Here is an 18,676-nt window from a genome sequence, read left to right on the forward strand (position 1 = left end):
GTATCTTCAATGTGGAACAAAAAGCAAACTTGATTTATATTTCGAAAAGGTTCTCTTTTTGTTTGACAGACAAAGCAAAACATCTCAGCCTCGAAATCCAATCACGTATTGCTTGATTTTTATGTGCTATGTGATTGAGTTAAAGCATAAAATCAATTACAAAATGCAATTGGGACTTATTCGTCCTCATGGTGCATGATGGGAATGTGAAATGCATGCTTCCATGCATTGGGCATGCAACAATGATGTCATTCAGCAAACACTGTAGTGCAAGGTTGCTTTTGTAACACCAAAGTGAATATGAGACTACGAAACTCTAATGAGACCTTGGCTGCAATGGCATTGTAAACAAAAACAGATTCAGTTCACTTCTGATGGCCCATATCTTTCAGGATTTTGTGGCTCATCTTCTTAAACAATTAATGAGCAGAACATCATTTTGGGCAGATGCCCATCAACACTTCAATCTTCTTCCCAGGAGTTTTTATTTATGTATTCAATATTTTGGGATCTGTGTATTGCTGGCAAGGCATGCATTTATTGCCCATCCCTAATTGCCCTTGAAAAAGTGATGCTGAGTCACCTTCTTGAATCTTTAGGTGAGGGTCTCTCACATTTCTGTTGGACAGAGTTCCAGCATTTAGACCCAACAACAATGAAGGAACAGTGAGGTTTTTTAAGGCAGAATCTAGCGCAACTTGAGGTGGGGGGGGGGGGGGGTGGGGCCGGAATCTGCAGATGGTGGTAGCCTCATTGTCTTGCTGCCTTTGTCCTTCTTGAAGAAAAAGTTTGCAAGTTCTGGAGATGCTGATAGAGTAATTTTGGTGAGGAACTACATTGCATTTTGTAGTTGGTACACAAGGCAGCCAACCTGCACTGCTGGTAATGGAATGAATGAACATATTGGATGATATACCAATCAAGTGAGCCTCTTTAATGTGATGCAGTCAAGATTGTTGGGAGTTATTAGAGTTACACAAATTCAGGCAAGTGGAGAGTATCCCATTACACTCTGGGTGTGCCTTATAGTTGGTGAAAAGGCCTTGGGGAGTCAGGAGGTGGTCACTTGCTTGTCTCTGACCTGTGCTTGTAGCAATAGTATTCATGTGGCTGGTCCAGTTCAGTTTTAGGTCAATGGTGACTTCCAGGATGTTGACAGTGGTGGAATCATCAATGGCAATTGTGTATCAAGGGCAGCTCATTAGACCCTCTCATGTGGAGGGGTTCACTGCCCGCCACTTTGTAGTGTGAATGTTAATTGCCACTTATCATCCATGTCTGAATGTTGTGTGGGTATTTCTGCTTGCAGGCATAGCCTGGTTCATTTGCAACATTACCGATGCAGTTCAAAAGATGAAGGATAAAAAATTGAAAGACACATAAAAATGTGCACTAAAATTGCACAGTGGATGGGATCTGCATCAATTTTTGGAGAAATTGAGTCAGTCCACTACAATGGGGACTTTGGAAACTCATATTAGCCATAAAGTTCCAGATTTTCCCATCATTCTAGACTTCTTTGCATGGCTGAGTTGATTCATTTGACATCACATTTGAAGGCTGTGAATTTTCACGATGGTCTGACTTTGATCTATCATTTATAGCACAAATGTGGTCAGCAGTGGTCAAGGTCAACGCTTGTTGGTGCCAGACATATTTGGTACAAAGCAAAATGGTTTCAGTTTTTAGAACAATTACAGCACAATTCAGGCCCTTCGGCCCACAAAGCTGTGCTGAACATGTCCCTACCCTAGAAATTACTAGGCTTTGTCAAATTGTCAAAGAGAACATGGGTCTCCTGCTCCAACTTTGTGGATAACTTATTGGAAAGATGAAACCATCAGGAATTGGTCACAAACTCTACTCCTTAGCCATCAATTACCTGAAGTTGAACCAGAATGATCCCAACCTTGGTGACACGAGATCCTAAAATGAGCTTCAAACCTCAATTCTGAGCTACTTCTAGGATGCCCTACTTGTACCATTGGCCAAATCACCTACGTCTAAAGCCCTCATTCATGACTATTACCTGCAGGCATCACTATTTTCTACTTCTGTCTGGCCTCTGATCTACTGAGCAGAGCTGAAGAAGTGCTGAGGGATTAAGTGATGAGAGAGGAAGACAAAGGGACTTGGTACTGATGAGGCCAAAATCAGATAAAGGATAATGCACCCCTGTAATTGAGTAATGGGCTTTGTTAACCCTATGGTTAAATTAAATGATGGTTTCTAATCCAGACAAAATAATAAAAAAACAGCAATTTTTTTGTCACAGTATTTGTCATTTACAATAATGCATGCATGTTGGCAAGTTGTGCAAGACTTTTACTTTGGCCACGTTCTTGGATAAAATTCACATTTGAACCAGAATCAATTAATAGTTTGAATACATTTAAACATAAGCCATAGAACATCAATCAAAAGCAACTTATAGTCATATGGTAAAGGGCTCCACCAATTTTTAAAAGCTGAAGAAAGGTACAGAAACGACAACCTGCTGCTAAGGAATGAATTTAGGATCCAAGTTTCAGAACAGTTCAATTATTCTGCAACATAAGGCAGAATTTTCAATAATTATATCCTGTTGTTCAGTGAATATTACACCCACATGCAGCATACCCAGATGGTTTCTTCATTCATTAATAAAATTTAACCTTCATTAAAATGGCAGCATGATGCTAAATTTACTTATTTAAGACTTATGTTGGTCAATTATTGAAACCCCAGAACATTGCTGAAGGAATTCTTCAAGACAGCATCCTTCTGCTACTCTACCATTTTCTACTTACTCAGTGGCTTTCCATCCACTATAATGTCAAGAAAGAGGCTATTTCATGATGATTCCACAGTATCCAATCACACAGTATTCAAGCCATCCCATGCAGTATACAAGCCACCCCATGCTGGTCTATACTGGGAACTAGATGGCATTAAGGCTTGGCTGATAAGTGCCAGGCAGCAGCATTCATGGACAAGAAAGGCAAGACAATATTCAAATATCACTATTGCAGTTTCCCTGCTATCGGTAGCCTGGCTTTTAACAAATGACCACCTCAACACCATGGATTTATGATTAGGGTAGTGGCTCTAATACATGGCTAAGCTCTTGCCCATTCAAAGTTTTGTAGCACAAGATAAGAAGCATCACTACTTGCATAGATGGATGCCTCTGCAACAATAATTATAGAGTCGTAGATTCATAGGGTTATAGAGAACAGAAACAAGCCCCTCAGCTCAACACATCCAAGCTGACCATGATATCTATCCAAAATATCCTAAACCTCGCAGGACAGATGATTCCATTTGATATGGCCCCTGCCAATGAACTTAAATTTCCACTTTCTTCCTCATAGAACACTATGACTGCAGAATATGCAGTCGACATAATGCAAAGCAGCAGCTGATCTGGTTTATCTATGTAGTATGCCCCGGTCCCAAAATCTTGACAACCAAGAAAAACAAAAGAAACAAAATCTCATTGAATACCATCAGTTCCATGTCCTTTCCAATAATTTGAATTAATCTTAAGCTTCATTACTGATAGATGAAAATTCTGAAATTCCCTACGCAAAATCACCCTGGGAAAACCACCAGCCCAAAGACTGCTGCAGTTCAAAGAACACGCACTGTTAACTCTCCAGGGCAAACAGGGGTGAATAGGGAATGTTGCCTTATCAGCTTCCCCACATCCTGCAACAAAAATTCACTGCAAACATTGAACAGCCTGCCAAACAGTGAACCCTGTATCAATGCTTTTGGCTGGCTGAGAGAGATCATTATTTGATTACAGAGATGGTTTGACCATGATTTAATTTTAGTTTTGTAATTCTTAATACTTAAGGAGTACAATGAGGCTTGGTTTAATTTGAATGGAATAGAAAACTACCTTTTTATAAAGCTCATATTATTTTGAAATTTAATTGTTTTTAAGTTATTTGATTACCGTTTGAACATGATCTTGTTCCATTGATTTATAAAGTTGTACGTACAGTCAACCTTTCTAGGTAATCTGTTATATCACTGAACTGCTTCAAGAAGAGATGGTGCCATGTAGGTTGTACCTCCCAGCAGTCTAAAAGCTTCCTCTCTTTGGAATCCACCCCCTTTATGCCAAAAGCTGTTTTCGGTATTCACATCTGTATATAAACAATTGTCTGAAGCTGGTGTCATGTTTATTTTTCTGAGCAGTTTTGTTTCAGAAAATAGCTCAGAGAGGTACCCTCCAGGCCAATAGATTGAAAGAGTTTCACTGGTCTGTAAAAAGCAAAGCAAAATATGGACTTACATTTATATAGTGCCTTTGATGTCCTTACAGCCAATGAAGAACTTTTTGAAGTGTATTCAATGTTGTAATGTAAGAAATGTGACAGGCTATTTACACACAGCAAGGCCCCAATGTGGTAATGATCAGATAATCTGTTTTAGTGATGTTGATTGAGGGAGACTGTCAAGAGCAGAGCTGCTGTAAGCCACAAAAGAAGGCCAAGTAAATTGGGTCCCTGTGACTGCAAAAAAAGGTGCAATCACAAGAAGGAGATTATATAGAAGACGAGTTTATAAAGGATTAATAACAGTGATGAAGCCATAAACAATGTGTTGCATCAGAGATCATGGCTCATCAAGAATGTTACAGCATAGAATTAGTGCACTTCTGCAAGTCAAGAGCTGTGTGATGCTTTGTCATTTAAATCGGGTACAATTTAAGGGTAAGATTATTTTATGCAGCTAATCAATAACTTTGCAGTTTTCTGTTTTGTGCCAAGAATGTCAAACTCAATCATATGATATTTATTAGTCAAAAGATATACATTAACTTCAGAACCGGGACAATGCCAGGATAATCACCAAAATGAGAAATGCAAAGTTTAAATAAAAGAACTGCCATAGATATATGCAATTTTATCCTTAAATGGTTCTTTTAAATTATTGTGGCAGAAAGTTATCATAAATACCTCAGAAGTACTTAATGCAGTGTGGATTTTAGCTTCATCTTTAATACACAAATCTAAACATGCTCTGATTAAGTGTGTAGCCATGTCCTTTGCAGCGTGACATATCAGGGATTCATTTGTTTAAAAGACAGTGGCTGCTGTTCACAATTTACTTGTAGCAGCAGCACAATGTACACAGAACAGTAATGATTCTAAATTAAACTACAGGGCATGATCAGTTCCTTCAATCAGCACCTGTGGATGCAATATTGGGGTAAACATTATTGAGCAATGTCCTTTACTCTGCTGGGTAAAGCTTGCATTTCAAATATGCCCATGTTTCATTTATTATTATAACACATACAGATAGAAAATTTTCTTTTTTAACACTACTTAATGAATTATTTTATATTTTATTTATTTGCAGGATATTGGCAATTATTCCTCATCCCGTGATAAAGTGACGGTGAGTGGCCTTCTTGATAAGATAAGACAAGGTCTTTATTAGTCACATGTACATCGAAACACGGTGAAATACATCTTTTTGCGTAGAGTGTTCTGGGGGCAGCCTGCAAGTGTCGCCACGCTTCTGGCGCCAACGTAGCATGCCCACAACTTCTTAACCTGTACGTCTTTGGAATGTGGGAGGAAACCAGAGCATCTGGAGGAAACCCACGCAGAAACGGGGAGAACATAAAAATTTCTTACAGACAGTGGCCGGATTTGAACCCAGGTCGCTGGCACTGTAAAGCATTACACTAACTGCTACAGTACAAGGTTCTTGAAGATGCTTCCAAAATGCAGACAGGCTCTTTCCGTTCTTGGTGGTGGAGGACACAAGACCAGAAGGTGCTGTTGAGAAGGCCTTGACCAATTACTGCAACATATTTTGTGGATAAGACTATTACATATAGGAGCAGAATTGGACCATTCAGCCCATCGGGTCTGCTCCGCCATTCAATCATGGATGATTTTTTTTCTCAACCCCATTTCCCCGTCTTTTCCTCATAACTCTTAACCCCCTTACCAATCAAGAACCTATCAATCTCTGTCTTAAATACACCCAATGGCTCGGCCTTTACTGTCCGTGGCAATGAATACCACAGATTCACCACCCTCTGGCTGAAGAAATTTCTCCTCATCTCCCTTCTAAGGGGACGTCCCTTTATTCTGAGGCTGTGCCCTTGGATCCTAGAGTCTCCTACTAATGGAAACATCCTCTCCACATCCACTCTAACCAGGCCTTTCAGAATTCAGTAGGCTTCAATGAGGTCCCCCCTCATCCTTCTACACTAGATAGTCTACACTGAGGCCAATAGAGGATGGTGTGGATGCAAAGTTACTCAAGATTTTTCCTGGGTAGTATCGAGTTTCTTGAGAGTCGTTGGAGCTGTATTTCTGGGTTGTTCATTGGAGATTGTGGAAGGACTTTGAAGAACCAGGAGTGTGAGCTACCCACTGATGAAAACCCAGTCTTTGCCTTGCCTTTTTAGTCACAATATTTATGAGCCTGGTCCAGTTAAGTTTCCTACCAATGATAACTCCTAAAACGTTGATGATGAGGGTTCATTTCATTGAATGTCAAGAGGACATGAGTTGATTCTCTCTGCTCATTGCTTGCACCTTGTCCAATGGAAACAATACTTGCCACATCACCCCCTGCCAGAATGTAATCCAGGTCTTACCACATATAGATGCATATTGTTTTGTTATCTGAGGAAATGTGAATAGAATTGAACACTGTACAATCATTGCACTCTGACCTTCAGAAGCGAATGTCAATACATCTGATCTATCAAATATTCAGGTAAACATACTGCATTTGGCATCTGAGACTCATGTATACATCAGTGGTGCTGCAGAGTGTATTGTAACAGTAAATTCCATTTACAATATTTTCCTGCATTTGTCCCACTATTGTTAACCTTTCCTTGCTCTGTCCATTTTCCCCCTTTGCCAGCTCATGGCTCCAAGTTTACAATTCTAGTGACTAAACAAAAGTCTACGTAAGAATCTCTTATGTCCATCTGACAGGTAAGAAAGGATCTCAAATGCATGCTTCTTGTGAAAGCTGATTCTTCAGACAAAGTGGCACTCCCTCAGCCCAGCATGCAACTATGAGCCTAGATTATGTGCTCAATTCCCTGGAATGAGACTGAGTCATGGAACCACACCTGACATTGACAAAACTTGAGCTCTGTTTTTCCTCACAATTGTCCTCTGGCACAGTGTTGAACTCAGTGGATTCCACTTTCACTCACATTCATTACTGCTTTGGTAGATGAGGCTACTATCTAAAATGAAACTCTTTTCAAAAGCACAGTGGTGGAATACAAAAGCCCACCAAGCACAAACTTGTTTCATATTATAACATATGTGCAAATGATATTCAGTTCTGAAAACTTCTCTTTAAAAATCAATAGATCTTTTATTTATTATTTTACTTGTATGCTGCTACTACTATAAAACTTACAAAAAGATAGCACACTTGCCTTCTTTGGCAGGAGATTAAACTGAGGGGCATTGTTGTAATATTATTTTCTGAGAATAAGATGAGGTGGTAATGACATTTAACACACTGTATTTTGGTGTTTAGTGTGAATGAGTTACTCCACTAAGCATTACCAAAGCAGATTCTGAAGAGTTAAACCTGACCGAGTTGAAATTTCCAGTGAATACGTAAACAGGGTGTCTCCTTCCACTGTGTAGTCGATCTTCCACGTGATGGTTTCTTCTCGGGAAACCTATGCATTTATGCAACCATGGCACCAGCATTGATTAGTGTAAAAGTTCAAGGCAGCCACTCACCAAATGTAGCTTTAACACTGAATTCTAAACAACACCCCTAAATGAATAGTATTGGTAACAGAGTTTAGATCTTCCTTTAAGCTTTCTTGAGGACAAAACAAGGTTTAAAATCTCTGTTAAAATTTTCAAACAACACTAATTGCCATCAGCAGACTGCTTACTGCACTGTTTTCATTTTCAACCAATAATAATATCCAGAAGTCTATTTTTACTACAATTCTGAACCATTGAAAAACAATAGTATTATTAACCTAAGAATTTTCGTAAGAGGAACTCACTTTTATTTTGTTCACATGTTCTTCCAAAATTAACCATAAACAAAAATTCTACAAAGAATTTTATGTGTATTATATTGATCTGAAATTGCTTCTATTTAAGAATGGTGGGGCTCTGTAATTTAGCACAAATTAAATTTATAATGTTAAGCAAAGTACAGTGTTTAATCTCTCTGCAGCATTTGAGGGTGAGTCTAAATGTGGGTAAACACAACATAAAACCTAAGATAGAGAAAGAAACCTACACTAACCTGTGATGAAAAACGCGCACCCTGTGAGGCCCACACAGATTATTAGTATTGATTTCCTTCACTGAGAACGTGGAAATGTTACCAGATGGGGCATTTGGCAATGAGTGTGTGGGTGCAAATTCAGTTTTAATGGCATGTTGTTGTGCCATTATAAGGGCTAGTGCGACAAAATGTATTTTTTCCTTTAAAATGTATTCTCCTACCTTTGAAATGGATTGACATAGCACAGGACATAAGGCTTACAATGGAAATGCCCTTTCACTTTCTAATCATATGGATAAAGGTATTTTTTAATAGTAAATTTAAGGTTGTCTCGGCCTTTTTTTAATTCTTAAACAAGTTTCTTTATTGATTATATACAGGAATATCTTTGTGGCATTTACTTCTAAGGATGTGTTCTAAAAAGAGAAAGAGATGTTGAAGAGAGTTTTATGATAAAATTTCTTCTTCAGTCAATTTTATTTGTTTCAAACTCTTTTTATAAAATTCAGCTGATTTATATAACCAATTGTTATAGGTGGGCAGTAATGTCTCAGGTATGTCTAGTCCCATTCTATTAGATTTGCTTTAGTATTCTGCAGTGACAAACAAAGGATAGTTTCTTTTTTCTTGTTTTGGAAATCTATTTCACTTCATCGAAGCACTGCATATATGATTTGCTGAGACGGTAAGTCAAAGAATGGGTACAAAATCGTGGACTACACTGAGCATAAGAGGGCAAATAAAATTTGAAAATTAAACCATAATCAAAGCTTTAGTGTTGCTTCTGGATGTGATGTGAAATTTTGCAGCAAACCTTCAAGGTAAAGAAATCAGGGCAAGTAGTTCCAATTACTAAACCTAGTTGCTATAATTCTAAACATTTTTTCAAACCAGTATTGCAAACTGACGATTTATGATTGGAAAATGTAATTTGATACTTTGGTCGATGTTGTGTGATTTTCTATTTCAGAAGAAAATGTCGGGAGTTAAGAAATGAATTTATGTGTAAGCACAATTATACACGGTATGAGCAATGCATAGGAGACCGTAGCAAATGTAAAATAATACTAAAGCATCATTAAAAAATCATAATAGTTAACAGGGTTTCAAGCCCTATCTTTTTATTTGGTGATATATTGGAGATTTATCAATAAGAATCAAATTTAACCATAATTTTATTAGACTTAAAGGATCTTAGAAATCAATACTGAAATTGTGTTATGAGATATATCTGTAAGACAGAAACTAAATAATATAGCAAGCAGCTATGCTGTACAAAATACACTTACTGGACCAAGCATTTTGTACAATTATAATCTTTTAAAATAAATAATTGATTTGAAAGAAGAGTAAATGATGCCCAGCATCAGTTTAAAAATTTTCTGATGGCCTTAGCAGTTTGTTTTAAAACACTGTTATTTTATGTGGAAATGGTGCCCTTGTTCTGTCCAGTAACATGCAACATGGCTGTCTCCCAGATCTCAAACAATGTCAGGAAAGCTATTACAGTACCCTGTAATTTTTGTGGACATATTCCACCAAGCAATTTTATCTGGATCTATAATGTTTGTGAAAATAAATGGTTCAGGTTGCATTTTGCAGAACCATCAAGACTACCTTTGGAGCCATTAGCTAAAACAGACAACCCATTTGGTCTACAGGGAAGTTTCAACCTGTAATAATACATCGGCTGCAGAAGCGAAAGGGTTAATAAATAGAGAATGTAGTTGCAGTAATCAATACACTCCTCTGGCACTATTGATTGGAATCGCCTGCTTATTTTGCAGCTAAGATTTTTCCCCCCCTTCAAAAACAAAGACACCCTAGGGGACTATCAAGTAAATAGGCATTTAAGATTTTTCTTTACTAAGAAAGTAGTTAATTATTATTAGTGCCTCAAAGTCTCAATTTAGACATGACAGTCTACTGTCTGTAATGTCTTTGAAACTATCTTTTCTTCCTAAAGATGTTAGTGTTGTAGGAAGGACAGCCTTTGCCATTCTCTTTTATGTTCCCTACTCTTGAGATTCTCCTGTCATTACGAGAACTACCGAACTTCCATTACCATTTAAACTGAAAGGGTAATGGAGTGAGGGATGGGTGTGCGTTGGGGGGAGGGGTTGTGGGGACCTGGTGTATGGGATGTGCTTATGGCTAGGATTTAAGTAAGGGGGAAAAATATTTTTTTTATTTTTGACAGAATTGTCCCCTAGAAAATTGTTTAATGCACAGCATAATAAAGTAGCCATTGCTGTTTTTACAAGTGTTCTTGGGCTGACGTCTGTCACCCTTCTGCTCCATGAGCTGTGAGATGTTCAAGATGGACTTTGATTTACTCCAGCCTAAATTAAAGACATTTCATAGCAGAGAAAGCATTTCTTCGTTTGCTGTGGATCTATGATTCTGTCAGAATCCAGGGAAAAATCAATGACAAATTATAAACCAAGGGCAGCCTCTGGCCAATATGGTCAACACAGAGCAGGAGCAGGAAATGGCAGGGACAAAACTCCAGATCAGCAATAGTCAGCTCTGGTAAAGGATGCAGCTTGCAGCTAATAACACCTCATAATTACACATGGAAAGGCAGAGCATGGAGGGCATTCAGCTCCGATGAGATGTGGTGCTATTTACTGAAGCAGCTGCAGTACTTAGAGAATATTTCAGCAATACTAGCTGTTATGTAAGTGAACACAGCGAATCTTGGTCCAGAAAATGAAAATCATAAACTTAAAAATACAAATCCCACTTAAAACACAAGGTATAATTATAACCCTCATTGTTTTTCTTTTGGCAATGCCTTACACGGTTATGCATCTCGTACAGTTCAAAGACATTGTGGTGAGGCAAACACAATGTTCAGAAGCTTAGAAGTAGTCACTAATGTTGAGACTTATGATACAGTATTGAGATAGAAGCCATTTTATTTCTGTGCTGTTCATATCATTTAATACTACCTTTTAATATTTGCAACACTGTAATACAAATTCTAAATTTTAATATATTAATACTGGCTTTTTAAAATATGAATTCTTATTTCAAACATAAATTCTATTTTTTTTTATTTGAAATACAATAAGTATGAAACAAGTAATTGCCCTCATATCGATCCTAATCATTTTAAATCAACTTTGGACTAATAGGAAGAACTATATACTGCAGAGCATACATACGCATGCACGTGTTTGTGATTGTGTACAACCAGGTTAATTTTAAACCAAGTTGTTCCAATTAATGTCAATATAGTTCATGATCAAGCTCACATTGTTTCACGTATAGAATGCTTAAACAATCTCCTGTGGTGTTGCTCGAGTCAGAGGGTATACTGCTTTAAGAGGACAATGACATTTTCTACTTCACTTAAAATGGACCATTCCACTGTTGGCGGAGCCCTGCCTCTAGGTCATTAAGTTTAATTGCTATAACAAGGCATATCCCAAGGTCAAGTAAAGGGTCATCATTTCCCTTTGGATGGCTTGGGTTGTAAATCCCAGATTCTGCTCCAGGATTAGAAAATTGAGAGGATTTCTTTCTCAAAAAATAAAAGTTGCTTTATATAAAAGGAAATAATTATATTTTTACATCACCTTTCATAACACCAGGATATTCCAACATGCTTTACAAAGTAATTTTGAAATGGAGGCACTGGTGTAATATAGGAAACATAGCCACCAAACTGTATTCAGTAAGCTCTCTCAATCAGCAACATGGCCAAATAATCTGTTTTTTGCCAAATATCTTTTACAACCACCTGAGGGAGCAGAAATGGCCTTAGTTTAATTTCTTAGCAAAAGATATCACCTTCAACAGTGCAGCACTCTTTCTGGACCACATTGGAGATTCAGATCTCTAGAGTAAGACTTGAACCCACAACCTTCCAACTACAAGGTAACCATGCTACCCTCTGAGCCATAGTTGGCATGTCTGTGGGGGTCTGATAACTTGGTGTGTGATACCTGAAGTGCAACAGGAAATGAGGTCACCAACCAGGCAGTTGTGGCTCTGCTGCCCATTACACACCCTATTGACTTCGCTTTCCATTGACGTCAAAGTAAGATGGAGTTATATGGAGACCTCAGTGCTAAGGAATGGTTTGGCAAAAGATGGAAAATAAAATCCCAGTGCAAATGCTCACCAATTAAAAAAAAACAAGTTCTGTTAATTATAGAATATGTACATTGCCTGGAAATGTGTCAGGATACAACCTGCATTATTACATATTCTAATTATAGCAAAAATACATAGAACTTGATGCATGAAGTTTATGACTAGGTCAGGACACAGTCCTTCCCATTCTGTTCTATTACAACAGCTTCAAAAACATTTCGGCTGACTTCTATGCTCTTGCTTTGACTATTCACAATTTGCTCCTGGTTGACCTTCCTCATTTTACCTGATGTATGCTTGAGGACATCCAAAACACTGTTGCCTGTGTCTTAATTTGTACCATCCCATTCATCTATTAGACCAATGTTTGTTTACCTGGATTGTCTGCTCATTATGCATACCATCATTTTAAAATTTTTATCCTTATTTTCGAATCCTCCCATAGCCTTGTCTTTCCCTATCTCTGTAACCACCAATAGCCTTATAACATTATTAGATACCCGTGGTTCTCAGTTCTGACCTCTTAAACATCTAAAATTTAATTGTTCCACCTTTGGCAATGAAGCTTTGAGCTTTCAAGGTTCTAAACTCAAGAACTGCTTCCCTGAACCTATCTGTCCTTTGCCTCTTTCTTCAAAGAGAATCCTAAAAATCTACCTCATTGACTAAAGTTTTGGTTATCTTCCCTTACATCTTGCATGACGTTTTTTTGCTAAAGCTCCTGTGAAGCCCCTTAGGACATGTTTGATGTGCTAAGGCCTTTATATTAATGGACATTTTTGTCGTAGATACACAATTTTGAATTTACAGAATGAGATGATTGCTCTACCATTGCTCTAGAAAATGGTTTCTCCACCATTTCAGTCTGATTCATTGGAAATAAGACAACATCTTGGCCAAAACTGCAGGGAAGAATTTCAGCCAAACCAATAAATGCTCATTCCCATGATCCTATTGCATGGTTTCAAGGTTAATTTTTAAAAATCCTTGAAGCACATTTGGCCGACTCCTCACACGGTCCTTTCACAATATACTCCCATTATTCAGTTCACACCACCTCTTCAGCCTTTTTGAGGGAGGGTTTAATTGAAATACTTCTTGATCCCCAGAAGCTATTACACAAAACTTTCACAGTATTTATCTGTCAGAAATGAAAGGCAATGCAACATTCAATGTCAAACTTCCCTAAGCGTAAGTGTGCCATGTATCAAAAGTAAGCTCTCCCTGTGACTAAACAGACGGATAGATACATCCTTTACCAACTGTCTCCTGTCTTATATTTGTGCACCATTGCAGTTTGGGGTCAAACTTTTTTTTTAGCTTCTGTTTCCTTCTCCTCATTCTGAAGGCCCTGCCTTGGAAGTTTTAATTATATACTGCAGGGGATTAGGAAATAAGGAAAACCCCACTGCTAATTATATCCATCGTTTATAGCAATATATATACACTGACATATTGCTTTCTGTACTTATTGCATCTCACATATTACCCTGTATGTGAAGGTTAGCAATTTTGCTGACCAAAGCATCACTCACAGGATAAAATTATTTTGCTCTCCATCATTCTCTCTTTATATTGTGTTAAACTAATCAGCAGCTGGCCTGAGAGCTCAGCCTGCTTTGCAGCCAAATCAGCAACAGAAACAGTAGGCACACAGGTCTGCACAGTTTCTTCACTGCTATGATCGTAGCTGGGACTCTTCTCCACCTCCTTGACATTTCAGCCAGTCTTATCAATTTCCTTCCCACCTTTTCTTGGCCTCGCTCCTTAGCAGCGAACCTAGAAGAGTTAGCCACTCCACAGCTGCTGCTCTTTTCACATTAATCTATGGGAATCAATGGACATTTCATTAGTGTAATCAAGTGTGGATGCTCCCTGCATTTATATCCACCCCCACTACTTTCCCAACTAATTGGTCCAGTAGCAAGACAGCTTAGATATTTTTCCCCAACTGGAGATATGTGTCAAGAGCATGTTTTTCACCATTAACTAAAATACTTATCAATACAATTCCCATATAATAGCCCTACCCATCAGACATATATTGCTGTTGACAAGACATAATGCACTTTCCACTTAATGTTTCTAACTTCCGCTCCCTCACATGCATACTGTACAGCAAGTAATCATTCATAAACTGCAGATTGCCAGATAAATAGTTTTGCATTTAACCCTGTAGGATGCATAACACTCTGCCACATCTGACAACAAGGGCAGATTTTAAGTACTACATTAGGTGAGCAATATTATCTGCATATTACATTCACAGCAGTATTCAACTAAATTAAAATAAACAATATTTTAAAGATAATTCAACACATAATTAGCAAAAAATGTCCATAAATAAAACTAAATCTTCACTGATCAGAGCAGTGATTTTATATCTAAAGTTGAACACACAAATGAAAGATTATATGTACATTTTTTTTACTTTATTCAGTTTTGAAGATTGAGTAGAAATACAGCATGCAGAGGTTCTATGCTCATTAAAAGAAATACACGGAATAAGTATCCAAGCCTGCATATAATTTGTATTGATTCATCTCATGCTTTGTAAATGCAATGTTCACAAAACACTGGATAAAGTGCAGCAGCTTCAGTCACAAAGCCTTTCTGGTGCATGAGCGACCAGTTTAGATCCAAAACCACAGCTAAAAATATCACAGGATTAGATAATTTCTCTTTCTCCTGATTATTATTGATATATATATCTAAATTTTTGAATAGATTGATTTCTATTACCCAATTTCATTTTCAGCAAATGTTCCATTTTTGTTCTTTTATGTATTACATTAATATAATGCAGGCAAAATTCAAAACACTAATGCTTCATTGTTTTGCAGTGCACCCCTGTGATGATTCTTGATTTTTTTGGGAGACAATAAATTTCAACTTCCACAAACTACAGCAGAGATTTATCATTAAGCATTACCAGTGTGAGCCATTTTCTCAGATATGTATGTGCAGTATCAGGGATCTATTAAACAAAGGACAGGATCAAGGAAAATAATGTACTTCCAATCCTTTTGGTGTACTGTTCTGGATAATTTTCTATTTACTGTCAAAATTAGATTAGTGATTTCTTTCTACTTCATGGTTAAAATATCTTTTAAAAAGCTGTTTGGAAAGCTTCAGAGCTTTGAAAGGCAAAAAAGAGAGTCAAGCAACTGTCCGGAAATGACTGACCTCCGGGCCAGGCTGACTCTAATTTGTAGGGAGGCTCAGGTCCCAGAAGTCTGCTCTGGACAGGTCATGCAATCAACGTGACCTAGTCGGCTGCCTCTGTCCAGCTGCAAGCATCCCAGTAGGATCCTTGTGGACAGCTAACTAGATACAAGGCAGGTGCCAGAAATCTGGAGCTGGATGTTTGTGGCACAGACCTTGATTCTGTGCATTTATTCCTATCAAGACTGATAAAGACTTGAAAATGTTTCACATATTGAATTTTAGGATTTGAATTTTAATGCAGCTGTGAGCTGAATATTATTATTTTGCAGCAAATCATGTTCATTAAGAAGAGTGGCGAGAATTTTCAGATGGAATAACATGTAGTTTAGATAATCATTCTGATAAACATTAAAAGTTAAAATTCAGACCTTTTAACTAAAATGGACAGGGTAGCTTTGTTGTGTTCATCAGATAGTGGGTCTATTAATTCACCACCATGATGGTACATTTTTTTCCTTAGTATGTGTGCAAAATAGATGGAAGGGTTCAATCTATTGCTTTAACAATCTCTGACAATGGAAAATTACTTCCACAGGAGTTTTGAATGAAAGGCAATATGAACGTCTTAGTAAAATGTTTACTATTTGCAGGTAGTGGCTGAAATTCTTAAGAACTAATATAAATAACAAGGCTTCCACCTGAATTTCAGGGTAAAGCAGAGAGAAGTGTTGAATATGTTCTGTCAGTGTGAGTAGACAAGATTACATTAATCCCAGGTTGCTTTTGCAGGCCAGAGTTCGGCTTCAAGAGATGCTCTCAAGTTGAGGAAATGGAAATCATCACAGTCCTTTAACTGTTAAGAGGCTCTTAATAAAATGTATGAGAGCTGTGTTCCCATCAAACAGATTCAAATCTTTCTATGTACACTCATGTTTTTGTTAAAGAAAATGTGCAAATCATAAAATCTTCTGCCAACGTTCATGTTTAAAGGAACATGAATTAATGGTGGAAAACATTTCAGGGAACCAAACTTGAAACTCATTAGCCTGTGGCACATGCAGAGTCATCAATAGACGTACAATATTACAGCTTGTTTAAATCTTGGTAAAGAACTGTTATGCACTATTGTTATTGACTTTCCTCTTCTAATTATCACCCAGAGGTGACAGATGATACACACTAATGACCACATATTACTATCTAAGCTGCATCACCATCAAAACCTTAAAGTCATTACTACCTGAAAAAAAATCAAAAAGGATCCTTCTGTAATCTCAGGAGTCTGGCTGGCCTAAACTAATGCTAAATAAGCTGCAGATATCTAGCAAGGCAAATGGAGGTGGATGAAATGCTGGGGTCAGTATCAAATCCTGTCAGGTATTTCCTTGCAGATAGAAAACCCCAAAGCTTGTGCTGAAAATGACAGCGGGCTCCCAAATTGCTTAAATTTGTTTGTAATAAAAGCAGGCACTCTTACTGCACAAAGGATGGTAACAACATTTAATTCTCAGACAAGCAGACAACGGTGTAAAGTCTCTTCTGTGCACTGACGCCATTTGCCTGAGAGTGAAGGTGTCTGCAAGCTCTGAAAATTGGATCACAGGGACAGCTCTTTGCTTGCCCTGGTCACGCTGCCGGCAAGCCTGATCGATCAATACACTGTGTGACACTTTCAGAATTCATTGGAAATGATGCCCTTTCAAATGGCACCCACATTTTACAGAAGCCGTTTTCATTGTAAAACACAGAATGTGTTTTGCCAGTTATGTTGCAGTATTGGTAAACTTTAGGTTGGTTGCTTTAAATTAAACTTTTACATCGTCAGGGAGCTGAACAATACAGACTTCAAATACCTGGGGCTGTATTATATGATGGCATTAAACCTGGTCCCAAGTTAAATATAATGCTGAATTCATAATTTTCACAGCAGATTTCTATTTATCTTTCCCATGGCCAAACAGGCAGTGGACAGTATTGCATGCAACTACAACCTCTTGTCTACCAATTACCAGAGGTCAGGACTGTTGTTTTAACACAGGGTTCTTTGGAGGGTACAAGGTCATTGAAAGATTAATTCTGAGCACTCAGAAATGAAGGCGCTTCTTATAAAAGAACAAACAGTTTAAATCAAAATGTCTTTGGAAGGACAATTATGCCCCTTTTAAAGATTTCAGAAACTTTAGGTTTCTTTGCCCATTAAATGATCTGTCTGCTGAGAAACAGAAGGGTAGAGAGCCTTTAAGAAGAAACCAGAGCACTGAAGCTGATTTTCCATCTGGAGTCTGGCGGTCAGTTATATTCACTGCCAGCAAATTGGGCTCCCGCATGGGCTAATTCCTGCCTCACCACAGACTGCTAACACGGCTGGGATAAAAGAGAAGGGAGAAAAAAAATCTATGCAGGGAGACTGCAAGAGCATATATAGTCTGCTCTGAGCTCCTTCCAGAGGCAGACAGCAATCAATAAATCAATAGGAAATGTTCGTTGGCTGTAAAATGGGTAGAGAAGCCAGTGTCAGGGCCGCTTTAAGATGGATGGACAGTAGATTTGCAGTCTGCACAAAGGTCAGAGGTAACTATCACCTTGAGATGAGATCTGTGGCCACTGGCCTAACGAAAGCTTTGAATCCATGGTTTTACCTAATAAATCTCAGCCACAGTAAAGGCCAGGGTGCACCTTGCTCACTATGAGGTCACTTCCTTGGGTTTGTTCCAGCCTTGCCTTGCCATGGTTCGGCTGGGCTAGCCCTGACAGCTGCCTCTGTCACACCCGATGTGCCAGTTCATTGAAGTGAAGACAACAGGACATTGAAACAAAAATAAATTGGGCCTTGTCCAACATTAATTAAAAGAGAGATGAGGTGAACTTCTCGACTGAAAAATGATTTCCATCTTAAAAGGAATTTTATATGAAGGATTTTGTCGGGTGCAGCTGAAACTCCTTTTATACTCATTCATTCTTTAGTTCTTTCACTGTAAATTGTAAAAGTGGCATCAATTTCTGCGTATGTTCTTAATTTTTTGTGTCCCATTTTATTTTGTAAAATTTATTGGACAGAAATGCCTTTGTGATATCCGTTAGATTTTTACATCTAACTGGGAATTTTACCCAATAACTGAATTGAAAATTTAATTACAGATTCTGCCTAGTGCTTGAT

The sequence above is a fragment of the Pristis pectinata genome, chromosome 28 (assembly GCF_009764475.1).
Source record: "Pristis pectinata isolate sPriPec2 chromosome 28, sPriPec2.1.pri, whole genome shotgun sequence".
In the NCBI taxonomy this organism is placed as follows: domain Eukaryota; kingdom Metazoa; phylum Chordata; class Chondrichthyes; order Rhinopristiformes; family Pristidae; genus Pristis; species Pristis pectinata.